Below are 15,105 nucleotides of genomic sequence, written 5' to 3' on the forward strand. Positions count from 1 at the left end.
ACTATGTTGTGCCAGCGTGGCTTGCCTGCTGTAATGACACTCTTGCTATTGTTAAGTCAAAAGTAAAAAAAAATCCTCTCCCCTATTTATGTCAGCTGCTGTCTTAAAAACATGATGTAGCAATCTCGATGGTTAGAAGTGGTAACTGTAATTTTTAAATTTTAAAACCTGAATTTAATTATATTTTGTGTGAAGTGGGTAATCAAAAAAAAAAAAAGTCTTAGTCTGACATGGAGCAATTATACCAGTTTGGGCTGCTTCTGTGTGATTTGCTGTGTTGTTTTTTTTTCAGTGACAGGGAGTTGTGGCAATTGAGAGCAAGCACCTTTTACTGAACCTATAATTTAGGACCACAGGCCGCTGCAGTTTCCGAGGGAAATCCCAAAACTGCTGTGTAACCTGGTGCTGTAAGCACCAAAAATGCAGAGATCTTTTATTTCTAGTGTGTGGAGCTCTAAGACATTGTAGAAGTGCTCTGTCTCTACTGCACTGATTCACTTAGCTTATCAGGATATATCACAGGAGTTTTTGTAAAGTGTAACGTGTTTCATCTTAAACAACTAACCAAACAAATCTTTGATTTGTACCTTTTTGTATCCAGCACACTGTCCATACTGTGGTTTTTGATACTTAAGAAGAAACAATGGAAAAGAGAGCTATTTTGGAAAAACAAAAAAGCTTGAATTGGATTTACATTCAAGAAATAACTGTGTCTGAACAGTCTTTATTTGTACATCTGCTATTTGCTCTATCATTGAAGGATGTAGAGAAAATAATGCCTGCTCTAGTCTCTTTGCTCTTTGTGGTGACTGCCAAGCTGTAAAATCTGCCCTTCTTCCCAGTACTGTGTAAAATGAGAGAGCTCCAGAAGCCGGAGTTTATTTCAGTTCTAGCCATTAATTAGTCTAGATTAGAAAATACTTGAGACTAAAACCCCTGAGTCAGAAAATGAGAAAAATGCTTTACAGCCATCATCATCTTCACATCTATTCTGTGCAAGTGCAAGCTGTGCATAGGAGAGTGCTGTGCTTCAAATGCTGCTCCTCATGTCAATCACTTGAAGAAAACAGCAGCTTGCTCAAGCATGCAGCGTGTCAGCCTTGAGATCTTTGTCCTGATCAGACTGTTATCATAAGCCTTCTCATTGTGCAGGACTGAGTCTGTTCTCTTTCAGCAGCTCTGAGTATGTGACCAAACAGCATTGAAAATATTAAGATTGGACTTTAGAACGACTCAGCTTTTCCATGGCAGCTTTCTTTAAGTCCACTTTTCTTAGGAATTTAAGCATTAAATTCCTTAGGTTTGATAACCTGGGCCAGGAGCTGGCGGGGCTCATTGATAGGGCTTTAAACTAGGTAAGAAGGGGGATGGGGCTGAAGCAAGGACTGTTGGGGCTGTGCCAGGGGGAGCAATGGCAAGGCCGGAGGATAAGGTAAAGGCCCAGCTGAAGTGCATCTACACCAATGCACGCAGCATGGGTAACAAACAGGAGGAGCTGGAAGCCATACGACTTGGTTGCCATCACGGAAACGTGGTGGGACCAGTCTCATGACTGGAGTGCTGTGATGCCTGGCTATAGGCTCTTCAGAAGGGACAGGCAGCACAGAAGGGGTGGCGGGGTGGCTCTCTATATTAGAGAGTCTTTCGATGTTGTAGAACTCAAGGCTAGGAATGACAAGATCGAGTCCCTTTGGGTTAGGATCGGCAGGGACAACAAGGCTAGTGTCCTGGTCGGGGTCTGCTATAGACCGCCGAACCAGGATGAGGAGACGGATGAGGAGTTCTACAGGCAGCTGACAGAAGTTGCGAAATCGTCGGCGCTTGTACTCGTGGGGGACTTTAACTTCCCTGACATATCCTGGAAGCACAACACAGCCCAGAGGAAGCAGTCTAGGAGGTTTCTGGAGAGCGTGGAAGATAGCTTCCTGACGCAGCTGATTAGTGAACCTACCAGGGGTGGTGCCCTGCTAGACCTTCTCTTCACAAACAGAGAAGGACTGGTGGAGGATGTGATTGTCGGGAACAGTCTTGGCCAGAGTGACCACGAAATGGTGGAGTTCTCTATTCTTGGCGAGGCCAGGAAGGGAACCAGTAAAACCACTGTACTGGACTTTCGGAGGGCTGACTTTGGGCTGCTCAGGACACTAGTTGGTGGAGTCCCATGGGAGGTGGTTCTGAAGGGCAGAGGGGTCCAGAAAGGCTGGGCGCTCTTTAAGAGGCAAATCCTAATGGCGCAGGAGCGGTCTATTCCCATGCGCCCAAAGATGAGCCAGCGGGGAAGAAGACCAGCCTGGCTCAACAGAGAATTGTGGCTTGAGCTTAGGAGAAAAAAGAGGGTTTATAATCTTTGGAAAATTGGGCAGGCCACTAAGGAGGACTATAAGGATGTAGCGAGGCTGTGCAGGGACAAGATTAGGAAGGCCAAAGCTCATCTGGAGCTCAATCTGGCTACTGCTGTTAAAGATAACAAAAAACGCTTTTATAAATACATCAACACAAAAAGGAGGACTAGGGAGAATCTCCATCCTTTACTGGATGCAGGGGGAAACTTAGTTACAAGAGATGAGGAAAAGGCGGAGGTGCTTAATGCCTTCTTTGCCTCAGTCTTTAGCGGCAAAACCGGTTGTTCTCTGGATACCCAGTACCCAGAACTGGTGGAAGGGGATGGGGAGCAGGATGTGGCCCTCACTATCCACGAAGAACTGGTTGGTGACCTGCTACGGCACTTGGATGTCCACAAATCGATGGGGCCGGATGGGATCCACCCAAGGGTACTGAGAGAACTGGCAGAGGAGCTGGCCAAGCCCCTATCCATCATTTATCAGCAGTCCTGGCTATCAGGGGAGGTCCCAGCTGACTGGCGACTAGCAAATGTGACGCCCATCTACAAGAAGGGCCGGAGGGCAGACCCGGGGAACTACAGGCCGGTCAGTTTGACCTCAGTACCAGGGAAGCTCATGGAGCAGATCCTCTTGGGAGTCATCATGCGGCACTTGAAGGGCAAGCAGGCGATCAGGCCCAGCCAGCATGGGTTTATGGAAGGCAGGTCCTGCTTGACGAACCTGATCTCCTTCTACGACAAAGTGACGCGCTGGGTGGATGAGGGAAAGGCTGTGGATGTGGTCTACCTTGACTTCAGCAAGGCTTTTGACACCGTCTCCCACAGCATTCTCCTCAAGAAACTGGCTGCTCTTGGCTTGGACTGGCGCACGCTTCGTTGGGTTAGAAACTGGCTGGATAGCCGGGCCCAAAGAGTTGTGGTAAATGGAGTCAAGTCCAGTTGGAGGCCAGTCACTAGTGGCGTCCCCCAGGGCTCGGTGCTGGGGCCGGTCCTCTTTAACATCTTCATCAATGATCTGGATGACAGCACTGAGTGCACCCTCAGTAAGTTTGCAGATGACACCAAGCTAGGTGCGTGTGTCGATCTGCTCGAGGGTAGGAAAGCTCTGCAGGAGGATCTGGATAGGCTGCACCGATGGGCTGAGGTCAACTGTATGAAATTCAACAAGGCCAAGTGCCGGGTCCTGCACCTGGGGCGCAATAACCCCAAGCAGAACTATAGGCTGGGAGAGGAATGGTTGGAGAGCTGCCAGGCAGAGAAGGACCTGGGAGTGATGGTTGATAGTCGGCTGAATATGAGCCAGCAGTGTGCTCAGGTGGCCAAGAAGGCCAACGGCATCCTGGCTTGTATCAGAAACAGTGTGACCAGCAGGGCTAGGGAGGTGATCGTCCCCCTGTACTCGGCTCTGGTGAGGCCGCACCTCGAGTACTGTGTTCAGTTTTGGGCCCCTCGCTACAAGGACATCGAGGTGCTTGAGCGGGTCCAAAGAAGGGCGACGAACCTGGTGAGGGGCCTGGAGAGCAAGTCCTATGAGGAGCGGCTGAAGGAGCTGGGCTTGTTCAGCCTAGAGAAGAGGAGGCTCAGGGGTGACCTTATTGCTCTGTATAAGTACATTAAAGGAGGCTGTAGTGAGGTGGGGGTTGGCCTGTTCTCCAACGTGCCTGGTGACAGGACGAGGGGGAATGGGCTAAAGTTACGCCAGGGGAGTTTTAGGTTAGATGTTAGGAAGAATTTCTTTACTGAAAGGGTTGTTAGGCACTGGAACGGGCTGCCCAGGGAGGTGGTGGAGTCACCATCCCTGGAAGTCTTCAAAAGACGTTTAGATGTAGAGCTTAGGGATATGGTCTAGTGGGGACTGTTAGTGTTAGGTTAGAGGTTGGACTCGATGATCTTGAGGTCTCTTCCAACCTAGAAATTCTGTGATTCTGTGTGATTCTGTGATAAGACAAGCCATTCAATGCTTCTTAAGTTTGGTGAAGAAATGTTATAAATAAGCATTTCAAATTGTGTGTGTAATACACGATACTTTCTCTGACCTGATTTTAATTTCTCAGTTAAAAAGAAATTTCAATTTTATCTAGGAGCATCTTCTAATTGAGATATTTGTAAAAGTATTTAACTGAAGCAGGGGTGCTAGAGTGAAACCTTCATAAGTGGTACCTTTCATTTCTACTGATTAATAGGGTTTGTATGTTTTTGAGATGTGCTGATTAAATTACTCAATTTTCCATTCTTACTCTTTGGTCAAGCTTTTACCCAACTTAGTCACACAGTTTGGAGGGGAAAAAGACAAAAGATGGTAAATATTTACGAGTAAATAAATTGGAGTGTGTAAATTGTTTCATCCTTTGTACTAATAAAATTTAGCTGGCTGTGTATAGTTAAATGCATTATTGAGGAACCACAATGTTTGTTCCCCATTAATGCATTTGTGGTTTGCTGTATATGTATATATATATATATATGTATGTTGGTTATATATGCGTGTATGTGTGTGCTTTGTTTTGTTTTTTAATTAGCCTCCCTTTTGAAACAGTGCTGCACTCCTGTGCCATGACACTAGCCTCTTCCTGCCAGTCTGTCATCATGCATGTAGTAGTAAGTCAGTCCATTAACACAAGTGATCTATGAGAAATACTTCCCTGCTGTGAGCTGAACAGCGGATGAAAAGCACTAGTTCTGCTTATTTGAGCTGAAAATGAATTACAACAACTGAGAGTAACTGAAGTCCTTTTCTCTGCATTTGCCACTAGAGAGCAAGACTATTGCAAAATGCCATGAAGTAACACAAAAGTCAAATAACACATTTGAATCCATTCTAATATTTTGACATGAAGGATCTGTGACTCATGTAATCCCCAGCAAAACTTTGGTGATGCAAGAAGGAATGTTTGGTGATGGATCACTTGAGTAAGCGTTGTTAGGGTACAGGTCTTTTTAATTTCACTTCCTGGCTGCTGAGGAAGGGAGATTTTTTTTTTTCTTTCAAGGCAGGTCATCTATACATGAGTGGTCATTACACTTTAGTCAAGTTTTCTTGTTGATCCCTGATTTTGAGGTAATGTATTCATGGACTGTGAACATGTGTGTCAAGTCCGGAGAGTGTAGATTGTCCCTGTAATTAACTATTTTATAGTTTATTTATACCGCTGGTGATTATTAACATGCAAAATAAGACAGGTTTGAAATTAATGTGTTAATTTTTTTAAATTTTAGAATTTTACTACACTGACTTGGCAATTGAATAAATAAATTATATGAATTCAGTTTAAGAATAAGATATTTTAAAATAACAAATCTTTTGATATAAAATATTTTAATTTTTAAAATAGGGTAATACTATCAGAATAAATAAATATCAGGAAGGTGGGCTATTTAGAATTCTTCAACTGGGGATTAAAACTGGCAACTACTGAATAAGAAGAATAAAAAGAGAGGAAGTTGCAAACTATTCCCTCTTCCACCCACATGTCAAAACTTATGTAATAGAGAAGAAGTAGCTACAGCACCAGCTGTATGTGTGTCTGACAGTGAAGATGAGATACCTACAGGGCATTTCTCAAAACTTCAGTCCAGGTCATAGTGAGTGATTCTTAGATTTTCCTTCCTCTGTTGCTATACTAGACAGATCTTACTGGTGTACTTTCAGTAAAAAAAAAAAAAAAATAAAATAAAATAAAATAAAGAGAGAGAGAGAGAGACATGTTGGGGTTTTTCCTTTGCCCTAATTTGGGGGTCATTTTTTTCTGAAAAGGATCACAAAATGAATTGTGATTTGTTGTCATTCATCAGTACTCTAAATACCTTTCATATCACATTGAAGTGCAAGTCTTTGACAGAAGAAGTCTAAAAACCTGGTTTATTCCCCCCCAAAAAAGTGTTTAACTGGGCAGAAAAGGAACAGCTGAGTTAATAGTGTATCTTTTTTATCTACATTCAAAATTAGTAAGTATTTTTATGAAATATGTTGACTTGCATGAAGTTTGAAATGTCACATTTTTTAAGCAACAGATGTGTTAATGTTATAAAGTAATGGGCTTTTTTTTGTTTCTTTTGTTCCTGGATGTGTATTAAGCAAGGAAGACATCAAAGAGTAAATCTTCCAGTATAAGCAAATTTTCAGCAGAGTAGATGTCTTTGCATGGGTAACAAGTTCAGCAGCCAAACCTAGGGATGCACAGAGAAAAATGGCTTCACACGAGTGATAACCTCTCAGCCTGGGAAACAAATTTCCATTGGGCTTGTGGTGGTACGCAGTAGTTACAAATTTCTTATTTTATTTCCAGCTATAAAATAAGACGCTTCAGTTATCAAACCATGGAGCAATAATTTTTGTCAGCCATTCAAATATATTAAAAAAAAAAAACTTTTTTTTTATTATTCCAGTGCTAAAATCATGAGCTCTACAGAAACATACTCTCCTTAAAGATATTTAACTTGTCATGAGTCTGTATGTCTATTTTTTTCCGTTTTCAAATTGTCAGCAATAGTAGTAAATACAATAAAAAAGTAAAGGAGGAGAAATTTACCTTGTAATATCTTTAAGCTTCTAGTGTATTCTATACATGGAATGGAGGAGATTTCATGGTACTTGAAATAATTCAGTCCATAAATTCTTTCTCTCATCTCTGGTTGATTTTAGATTGGCATAGGTGCAAGCAGCTAAAAAGAGAAAAGCTGCAAGATTACAGAAGCAGTAATTGACTTTTAGAACATATGTTGACCAAAAGTGTGGATTTGTTTTGTTTTATTTTGTTTTGTTTTTCTCTGTATAGGGCCATAACATATGATGTATTGGAATGAAAAATAAAAGCCACCTTGAAAATCAGGTTGGAGTTACAGCACAGTTTCATTTATTGCCAAAATTTGTTACATATACTGGCTTCTTTTAGCTAGTTCATTTTAAAGACATCTATAGCTGTATTTTCCTGTATTGTTTTGGAAGCGCTTGCTTCATATTCAAGCCTGTTTCCCTGCTGCCCTGAGGGTGACATGCAGTAGAGTTCACTTCTGTTTATTCTATCAGAAAAATCTAAAATCCTGGTTCTTGTCAAGGTGTTATGGGAGATAGCAGCAATAAATTGCAGACTGAAATAATGCACAATGTTTCAGTCTGAAAGACTATAGAAGACTATGAGTGAGAAATAGACCAAAGCATTAAAATAAAATAAAATTAAATTAAATTAAAAAAAAAAAAAAAAAGGAAAGAAAAAGCCTGATCATGCTGGTGTCTTTAAAAGGATTTCCACTAGTATGTTTTAATTAAAACACTTTCAAACAAGGTCTTAGGAAATAATGATTAAGAATAAAGACAAATTTCATATTAATGTAATTTGTTTCATCTAAACAACCTATATTATTTTGCATGTTTGGAATTGGGTTTGAAATATAAATAATGTTTGAAATATAAATAAGTGATTTTGTGTGTAATTGTCTGGAAAAAAAAAAGCGTTTCTAGGTAAGAGGATAAGTGAAAAAATATATAATCTCTAAACTTTTCTAACAGAAATGTAACAGTACATAACAAATGTTTATCTGTTTATTTATAGCAAGAAGGGAAAACAAAGACAAAGCAAAACAAAACAAAAGCTGCATTACGTTTTTTTTTTCATGGTATCACCTTAGCATTTTTTTTAACTTAAAAATGGAGTATACAAAATAAAAGATCTTCAATGCTCCTTTCCTTTGACATTGTCTCTCCTCTTACTTCTATAAATGTAAAACCAAAACTAACTGCAAAACCCTACCACCCATAAAGTAGTTGATTTAAGGCAGTTGCATGCTTCTAGGGGTAGAGAGAGTATTTGAAACTAAAGAAAGAATAGTAGCATCTCAGAAATGGAAGAGGAAACATTTCCTTGGTTTGAAAATTCTCTATTTGAATCTTGTAGCTGGAGTCTTATGTGACACTAGAAAGACTTGTGGTTTCAAGATCAAATTAAGTAAATTGTTTTGTGGAGGAGACCAAAAAGGAAGAAATTGGGGAAAGTTTTGTCTTTTGTTTAAACATTTCAAATTAATGTTTTGCATACATCCCAAATGACATTTTTGGAACTGTTCCCAGAAGTTAAGAAAATAAAATATGCATAACTTACTTTATTTTAAAGAATAAATATTTTTTTTTCTAGATTTAAATTAGTTCAGTTTTAAAGTTTTCCAAACAACCAACAAACTAATAAGTTCATTATTCTCACAGCTTTAACTTCAGAACTTCAGTAGAGTTGAAACAGCGAGCAAAGGAATTTGCTCAGTTCCTTGTCTTAAATATTTTTGAGGGCTGTTTAGCTTCTGTAGACTTAATGGAGGCCTGTAGTCATGAAATTGACTACACTGTAATGTCAACCGTAGCATGCTTGTAGCTCATGACAAGCAAGTTCTTCTGCTAAAGGTGGTGCTAATTTGTCGTCTCTATAGACAGCTTTGGATTTGCAGCTGGAAGAAATCGTATCTGTGTTAAACAGCTCATGGTAGGAAGAGTGTTACTTCATCCAGTTCCATGTGTAGAATGAAGTTTCCAATAGTTCACAAACTGTTTTTTGTTTGTTTGTTTGTTTTTACCTCAGAGTGCTTTAGATAGCCATGCCATTCATCCTTGTTTCGCTCGGGTCTAGAAGGGTAGCACAGCCTTGGGCTTGTGAAGGGGACAGAAATCGGTTTAGGACCCAGCACTGCAAACTCAGTGGCAGAAAATGGGTGTGCTTATATATGGGTGTGCTGTTGCTGGCTATGCTCTGAATCCAAAGAGTACTGGATGCTGCTCAAAATATGCCTCTGTCAGTTAAAGATGTTTCACCAGAAACATTTCCACCCAGTCCTGGCTATGGTGATGCGACAAGCTGTCAGGTAGCAAAGTCATGTTACATTGTGCTTGCATTTCCACCAGCTGTGACTATCTGGATGATTCATAACCGCTAAGGAGCTCCTGTACAGCTAACTGGAGTGTAGACAGAGAGCGCATCACCACCAGAAAGCCCTTCCAGGAACCATGAGTGCAAGGAGGATTGTGGTCAGCTTGCCAGCCAACTCTTTCATCATGGGCAGGCAGGAATGGAGCACAGCGAGACCTCTTGGAAAAGAAAAAGTTACCTCAGGCAGGAAAAATATTCAAGGCAAAGGCTGCAGCAGCCATGCATTTGTTTGTTCCTTGGACTGTGTGACAGACCCTTGCAATCCATCTGAAGATGTATAGCTGTCCGCGCCCACCCCGCTTTGTTCAAGCACCCCAGCTGTATAACTACCGTAATGCTCTTGCAGGGCTCCTTGTGTCAACGGAGTAATTCCCTTTGATACTTTGGCTTTTAGTAATAAAGAGAGTGCATCTTTCCTCCTCAACTGAAAAACATGGGAATTGGCCTGGAATATATTTAATGGAAAACAGAAGATGACTGATGCCCTTTCCAAGTAATGATTTATGAATAAATAATGAATTTAATGAATATATATTATATATATATATATATATATATATATATAATATGTATATATACACACTCCTTGTTTATTTATTATTCTGTTTATGTATATACAGTAATAACACCTTTTTTTTTTATAATACCCCTCTTCTGAAATATCATGTAATGGAACAAAAACAAAAAAGCCAACAACATTACAGACAGAGTCAAGAAGTATTTGGCTACTGTTAATTAACAGAACCGAACTGAATTGTTCTTGGATGTGACTGGAGGATAGAGGAAGAATTGTTCTCTCACCTAAAAAAAAAAAAAAAGCTAAGGAATAAAATAACCACAGAAGTACTATGATATTATATACCAGAATTGTTGTATTTATTTTTAAACAATAGAAAATTGCTCAATTGTTTCAACCAGGCTTAGTTCCAAAACCTACTAAATTTGGAATTAAAGAATTGATCTCGAAACACAGGAGAAGAAAACAGACTTCCTCTCTCATTTCCAGTTTGAATTGATGAAAAGCTGGGCTCTTCTTTAGTTACCTTGGCAAGCATTAATCCCCTATGAACTGTCTTTTACTCATGGATCACAGAATGCCCTCTTCTCATATGAAAAACATGAATTTCTAATCCATTGTGTCTTGTAAAAAAAAAGATTGTTTCTTTAAAAATGAGCTACAGCACTATTAAAAACACTTTAATAGTTTTATACTACCGTACATAAAAGTAATCTCCGCTTTCAGCTTGTGGTGTTTTGTGTTTTGAATACAGTATGCATTCTAATGCTATTAATCAAAATCTTAGTAGTATAATACATAGCAATAAAAGCACAGTAAGGCACAGTGAGATAGCAAGTACATCTATAATGCACAAAGAGCTCTGATTCCTTCTGATGATCCTGATTCTAAAAGAGTGATATAGATGAGTCAGGAGATGGAGACTGCACTGAAAATTTAAGTAAACGGCTAAGAAGCTTCAAAATTTCCTTAGAAGAAAGACATTTGCACTGACATCTGGAGAAGCTGTATCTTTACTTACAAAGCATATCATCCTTTGAAGTGCTTAGTATGGATTTAAGAGCATAAGGAGGCTCAAGAGTTTTGAGACTTTGGTCACAGGACTTTTTTTTTTTTTTTTTCTCTTATCTGTGTGAGTCTGCTGAACTTTACATTTTAAAATTGAAATATATATTCTGTAATGTTTATGTTTGCAGACACTAGTGATTCTGGAAGTAAGTGATAGCATCATTAGCATTAGTGAGTGTGGTACACCTTGCTCACAAAATATAGTCCATGTAACGGGGAGTCATACAGTGGGACCATTTTCCAAAAGCAAGATGAATTTGTTTTTCTGGTATTTTCTAAGAAGGTCTAACCTAGAGTAGCAATCATAGTTTTATTCAGATGAAATCTCTGTAGCTGTTTAACTGAGTAATCATTAAAGACTCACTCTTGTATATTGAGGTCATACAAGTAGCTATGACATCTGATTTAGGAAGACTGTGGTACTGATATGCATTGCTATCCTTTTAGGTTTGTCCTTGCTCATTGAAAAATAGACTTGTCATTAAACTAACAGCACCTATAAGCTTAGCTTGTACCTGAACATGATAATGAGACTGGAAGCATTGTTGTTTGTTTGTTTGTTTGTTTGTTTGTTTTTGTAATACTTCAGGTCTTTCAAAGCACTTCACAAAAACAAGATAATCAATTTCTTCTCAGGTCTGCTGGTCGATCTTCATTAAGCCAGTCATAGTGGGTCAACATCATAATATTTCAATTTTAACTGAATGAAACATTGACTGTTAGCTCTGAGTGTGTAAATCAGTCATTTTGAAGGGAAAAATAGCACCAAAGGGTTGTACTAACACCAAGGTGCAGTGAAGAAAAAGAATAAAAAGCAAAATCCACCCCCCTAAAAAACACCATCACCACCACCAACAACAAGAAAAAAGCAAAATACAGACCTGAATGAAATTTTCTGTTTTTCACTTTCAATAGTCCCCCAGAGAAGTTGCTAGGAGGTTTTAGTGATGAAGGATAAGGTATTTATTGCATTTTTGTATCGGCCTTTATTAGTAAGGCCAATTTTTCTCCGGGTACCTAGACCCCTGGGTGAAGAAGAAGGTGATGACAGGGAGAGATGAAGCCCCTATGGAAAGCCCCCACTGGAAAACTGTAAGTGACCTCCTACATGTTTTGGATGTTCATAAGTCTATGGAACCAGATGAGAGTCACCAAAGAGTACTGAAGGAGCTGGTGCAAATTTTCGACCAGACACTTTCAATTATCAACATTCCTGGCTAACTGGGGAGGTCTTAATTGACTGGAGGCTAGCAAATATGACTCCAATCTACAAGAAGGGCAGGAAAGAACATCTTGGGAATTACAGGCCTGTCAGCCTGACCTCAGTATCAGAGAAGGTTATGGAGCTGATCATCTTGAATGTTGTCCCATAGCACATGTGGGACAATCAAGTGATCAGAAAAAAGCAACATGGGTTTAAGAAGGGCAGGTTCTGCCTGACTAACCTGATCTCCTTCTATGACAAGATGACCTGCTAAGTGGGTAAGGAAAAGGCTGTTTTGTCTGCACTGATTTTAGTAAAGCATTTAACACCATCTCTCACAGTATTCTCCTGGTGAAACTGTCTGCTCTTGGTTTGGACAGGTATACAGTTTGCTGGTGGAGAACTGTCTGGGTGGTTGGGCTGAAATAGAGCAAATAGAGCTCAATCCAGTTGGCAGCTGGTCACCAGTAGTATTCCCCAGGGCTCAGTACTGGGGCCAATTTGTTGAACATTTTTATCAGTGACCTGGGTGAGAGGATTGAGTGCACCTTCAGTAAGTTTGCTGACAACACCAAGTTAGGCACGAGTATCGATCTGTTTGAGGGTGGAAAGACTCTGCAGAGGGCTCTGGTTGGGCTGGACTAATGGGCTGATGCCAACAGTATGAGGTTCAACAAGGCTAAGTGCTGGGTCCTGCACACACGCCATGCAGCTCTACAAGCTGGGGGAAGAGTGGATGAAAAGCTGTCTGGGAGAAAGGAGTATTGGAGTATGGGTCATATGGGAGTATTGGTCAATTACCAGCTGAATAAGAGCCAGCAACATGCTCAGGTGGCCAAGAAGGCCAACAGTTTCCTGTATCAGGAATAGCATGGCCAGCAGGACCAGGAAGGTGATTGTCCACCTGTACTCAGCTCTGGTGAAGCCACACCTCAAGTGCTGTGTTCAGTTTTGGGACCCTCACTACAGGAAGTCTCTTGGGCAGGTGCAGAGAAGAGTAACAAAGCTGGTGAAGAGACAAGAAAACAAGATTTATGAAGAGCGACTAAAGGAATTGGGGCTGATTAGTTTGGAGAAGAGAAGCCTGAGGGGAGACCTTATCAGTCTACAATTACATGAAAGGAGATTGCAGGGTGTTGGTCTCTTTTCTCAGGTGACGAATGATAGGACATGAGGTAAAGGTCTTAAGTTGTGCCAGAGGAGGTTTATATCAGTCATTAGGAAGAACTTCTTTCATGGAGAGGGTAGTCGAGCTGTGGAACAGGCTGCCCAGCTATGTAGACATGGCACTAAGGGGCCTGGTTCAGTGATGTAACTCAGTAGATCGGGTTGATGGTTGGACTTGATGATTTTGAAGGTCTTTTCCAACCTAGAAGGAAAGCACATCTTTTTCTCCTGCAATGCAGTGCCTTAAGGTACAAAAGCATGGGGAAGGCAGAGGGCTGTTAGGCCACTAGATGACACATATCAGCTACCCCGCCAGAAGGACACTGCCAACCACCTGTGCACAGCCTAGGAGGATGTTTTGAAGAGTGCTTCTGTAGTGAAATGCTGCTGCCCAGCACCGCGGGGTAAGAACCCAATACCAGGGTGTCTCTGCTGTCTTTCAACAGAACATTTCTATAACAGTAGCAGAAATATGGGAGCCAAAGTAAGGAGTGGCTTTTTTCCATTTTATTTCTGTAAGATGAGAGTCTGTAAGCATGGTCCAAGGGAAAAAAATAAAAGAAAAGAAAAAGACTTGTGGGGTAGAGTTTGTGGTCTGGGGTTTGCACTGAGATGTTAAATAGCAGCCAGAGAGAGAAAGCAGAGCTCTGACAGCTAGCTGGGGGAAGAGACCAGATCTAAAAGAGCAGCAGGGTAGGAAAGGGAAGTTGTCACAGAGCCAGAATGAATTAAAAAGGAATGAGGCTGAAAGGACTTGAATGGAGAGATTTAGTTTGTCTCTTTTTGGATGGAAAAGCAAACTCCATAAGAAGGAAAAATGTTTTAAAATTGTTTTTTAGCATGTTGCTCCCCAAGAGCAGGCCTTTTGAATGGCACAGATTGGTCTGCAGAGGAGTCCCTGCATCTGGAGGGAGATGGGGCTCGGGGAGAGGTGCTGCTCACCCTGTCCGTGTCTGCAGGCAGCAAAGCTCACTGCTCTGCCAGGAACCCTGCATTTCCCTGGCTCTGGAGGATGCAAGTGCACAGTTGTGTGTGTGTGTTCTCTCCTTGCAGCCCTCTCTCAGTTGGTTGCTTTTAATTGACTTGTGGATAAATTAAATAAACACATGCATTACTGTGTAAAAACTGACTCTGCTTCTTAGCTATCAGTAATCCATTGTGCAGCATCAGAGTTGTAAGTTGGAATTTACTTCCAAACAGAAATAGATAGCTTAATGTCATTAACTGTAGTAACTTTTTATTGTATGAACCTGCATTATTTCTACCTGTGCTGTGTTTCCTCTGGGTAAATGTACCCAGTACCTTTGCGTCTCAGTATGTTCATGTACTTAAAGCTTTGATTGCTGTGTGAGATTTTATGTTTTTCAGTACTCTTAGGATAAAATTATGTAGAAATACTGTATGGGGGAAGAAATAAAAAATTATTAGAGCCTGAAGTATTAAATCTTTTTCCATACCTAGACACAGTGAAAACAACAGAAAAATTATGCAGAGCAAGCAACTGGTTTTGCAGGCTAATAACTAATAACTAGTTTTTGCTGTTAATTGAACAAAACCCTTCTGGGAGCCCTAAGATGGTTTCTGTTCTGTTTCTTACCTGCTCCATCTCTCTTTTCTTCCTGTAGATGAAATGCTGTGCCCACATGTTTGCAGAATGAAAGTCTGTTGACAGCAGTAAAGGTCAGAAGTGAAGCATAGGTCAGCTTAAATTATAGGACAATTATCTGAAAGATTTTGAAATGGGATTTGAATATCCAAAGGGATAAGCTTAGAAAAAAAAGTGTTCTAGATTCTTACTCAGTAACTGAATCTAGGACTTGTACTTGCTTTACATATTTTTTTTTTTTTCCCAAGCATAAAATGTCAGATCTTACCTTGAGATATATCTAGACCCTGTCTA

The sequence above is a fragment of the Anas platyrhynchos genome, chromosome 1, assembly GCF_047663525.1.
Source record: "Anas platyrhynchos isolate ZD024472 breed Pekin duck chromosome 1, IASCAAS_PekinDuck_T2T, whole genome shotgun sequence".
Classification (NCBI taxonomy): Eukaryota; Metazoa; Chordata; class Aves; order Anseriformes; family Anatidae; genus Anas; species Anas platyrhynchos.